Genomic DNA, 3,463 nt, shown 5'->3' on the forward strand with positions numbered 1-3,463 from the left:
CATTGCCAAAGAAGCTGGCTGTTCACAGAGTGCTGTATCCAAGCATGTTAACAGAAAGTTGAGTGGAAGGAAAAAGTGTGGAAGAAAAAGATGCACAACCAACTGAGAGAACCGCAGCCTTATGAGGATTGTCAAGCAAAATCGATTCAAGAATTTGAGTGGACTTCACAAGGAATGGACTGAGGCTGGGGTCAAGGCATCAAGAGCCACCACACACAGACGTTGTAACGTTTCCTGCTCTTGATTGAAAAAAATTTCTTTTTAAATGCTGGGGTGCCAGACAGAGTTTCTGTCATTTAATCATTTTCCACGACATTCTAATTTATTGAGATGCACCTGTAGATATCCCCACCTTAACCTGTACTTTGTAATGTCACTATTTTCCGGAAGACTAAATAAAAATAAATAAATAAAAAAAGTACCGAAAAAGTACCAGTTTTTTATTGCAATATGACAGTGAGTGTGTTGTGCTGTTTGAGACTATGACAATGTGTAGAATTCTTTAAAGGAAAGTTTTCTTGATATCAATTACAAAATATGTGGAGTCATAGTCTATTTGGAGTGAACCATGTGTATTCACTTCTGATTTCAGTAAAATGAATAACAGAAAATGTATGTTTGATCATCTCTCATTAGAATACAGCAGAGAGGATCCACAGTCATGGACGGGAGTCTGTTTGTGCTGCTTCTGCTGTCAGGTTGGTGTGCTCATTTGTAATGTTTTTAAAGAACATGTGAACACGTACTGTATATAAACAAACATATATATATATATATATATATACAGTATATATATCAATTTCACAGGGCTTTTGAAGACCACTTCTGGTCTTTCTCGTCAGTACTACTATATAAATGCAAGAATGTCGTGGCCAGAGGCTCAGAGTTACTGCAGAGCAAAGCACACTGATCTGGCTACTGTAGACAGCATGGGTGATGCAAGCAGGCTGATAAATTTAGTGGTTGCTGGATACAGTGGACCGGTGTGGATTAGACTGAAGAGGGGGACACAGAAATGCTGGGGTTGGTCTAATGGAGAAGATACACTTGCAGAGTCTCTTGATAGAAAGCACTGGATACATCTGGGTACAGATGTGGAAGAACTGGAGAGATGCTCAGAGCTACTGCAGACAGCATTACACAGATCTGCTTACCATCAACAACTCTGAGGAGCAGAATCAGCTCAAGAGTATTGTTTCATCATCAGCATGGGTTTGGATTGGTCTATTCCGGGACTCTTGGGAATGGTCTGACAAACGGAGCAACTTCTTTAGATACTGGGCAGCAGGTGAACCATCTCAGAGTTCAGGATCTAGTGACTGTGTTGGCATGTCAACAACCAATTCTGGGAAATGGATTCATGAAAGCTGTGATCTACAGTGTCCTTTTATCTGCCATGGATGTGAGGGTTTTTTAAACAAATGAGATGAGATGTTTCTCCATGTAATGATATGTAATTTGTGCATTATTTATGTGTTTACGTGCACATAATGCACTGATAACAATCAAAAAGGTGTTTTTTTTCTGTTTTTTTATTATTAAAAATTTAAACACTCCACTGAAAAGCAAAAAGCAAAAAATATTTAATCTTGATTGTATCACCATAAAAGTTTTTATGATTCTTACAGTCTTGTTTGTCATTTCAATTTGTTAAAGGACCCAAGTCTCCTTACCGCACATACCACTACATGAATGAAAGCATGACCTGGCAAGACGCTCAGAGTTACTGCAGAGCGAGATTCACTGATCTGGCCATTGCTGATACCATGAATGATGTGAGAAGACTGGTAAATACAGTGGATCCTGGTTACAGTGGTGCCGTATGGATAGGTCTCCAAGCTGGGACAGAGTATCGCTGAGTCTGGTCTATGGGGGAAGGCACAATCTCCAACTACAGTATCTGGAATCCAGGAGAACCAAATGGTGATGGGGAGTGAGGAGTTTCAATGGTGAGTCCTCAAAGTTTAAGTTTGTTTTTTTTTCCACTGTAGCCTGAGCCTTGACTGAGGGCTGGTCCTTATCTTGTGTTTCTGAATAGACAGCATTGGTTTTATTATTACTGAAACTGCTATGACATGGTGAGATGCTCAGAGTTACTGCAGACAACAACATACTGATTTGGCGAGTATCAGCAGCCCAGAGCAGCAGAATCTGCTCCGTAATGAATCATCGCTCTGGATTGGTCTGTTTCTGAACTCTTGGGAATGATCTGATCAGAGGAATCTCAGTTTTAGACACTGGGAAGCAGATCAACCATCCCAGAGTTCAGGATCTGGTGACTGTGTTGGCATGTCAAGATTCGATTCTGGGAAATGGGCTCAATACAGCTGTGATCTACAGCAGCCTTTTATCTGCTATGGAGGTGAGTTTTGTACAGAGATTAAAAACAATTTTGATATATGTTTTTATTAATTCATGTATTTTCTATGTTTTCTTTAACCATGTATTTCTCTAGCTGACACATTAATTAGAAAACAGATTGTATGTTTGAAGTTGTCCTGTGGGAAATGTACATTAAATGATCCTTCATGACAGACTGCCTTTCTAAACATGGTATACTGTATATCTATGTATTTATATATATATATATATATATATATATATATATTATGTAGCCTATAAGTAGGACATGGTTTTTAGTTTTGTTTGATTCTTTCTTGCTGGTGTTCCAGATAAGTGAAAAGTTGAAGAGCATGGGGCTGAAAAGTGACAAAATGAGCTGGATACAGGGGGAAGGTGAAGAGGTGTTTCATCTGGAGAGTAAACATACAGCAAATTCAAATAATCAATGTGACAGGCAGTAATCATCAATGTACTTCTTTAAAGTTAACTCTTAAAACAGTTTAAAAGAATATTATGTAAAATAAATTAAAGTGGTCATATGATGCGATTTCAATTTTTCCTTTCTCTTTGAAGTGTTACAAGCTCTTGGTGCATAAAGATCTGTAAAGTTGCACAGACTAAAGTCTCAAATCCAAAGAGATATTCTTTATAAAAGTTAAGAGTCAACCACGCCTACCTACATGTCTACATCACGATGTGGGAAGACTTGCATAACGCCGCCCAAATGTTCATGCAAAGAAAAAGGGCATAACTTTTATTCTCGCTGTAGTATTGTTGCTGCCACCGCCACATCGTGAAGGCGCTGTGTGTTTCGTTGGGAAAGCGAAACTACTTTGTTTGGCCTTCCAAAAGAGGATGATATCGCTTCGTCATGCCTGGAGCTGATCCATGCTGGTCGCTGAGGAAATACATTAACTTCGCGCTGTGGCTTGCCGGATCGGCTTTCACCGTGTCCAGCCCGGGGTCGTCTCGTGGTTGCCACAAGCCCGCCGGACTCTCATTCATTGAATCCGCCGGCCGCGCCGTTCTCAAGCCCACCGGCCTCCGCCCACTCAGCCCGCTGGCCGTTCCTCACTCTAGGCCTCCGGCCTCCACTCACTCTAGCCCGCCGTGTGTGATG

The 3,463-nt window shown here is 40.6% G+C and overlaps 1 pseudogene; it reads left to right on the top strand.

The window, feature by feature from the left end:
• The first annotated feature begins 1,092 nt into the window (after window positions 1–1,092).
• Window positions 1,093–3,463, top strand: part of LOC107549367 (uncharacterized) — a 6,385-nt pseudogene continuing 4,014 nt past the window's right edge.

This window comes from Sinocyclocheilus grahami, unplaced genomic scaffold (genome assembly GCF_001515645.1).
Source record: "Sinocyclocheilus grahami isolate Dianchi unplaced genomic scaffold, SAMN03320097.WGS_v1.1 scaffold370.1, whole genome shotgun sequence".
NCBI classification, from domain to species: Eukaryota; Metazoa; Chordata; class Actinopteri; order Cypriniformes; family Cyprinidae; genus Sinocyclocheilus; species Sinocyclocheilus grahami.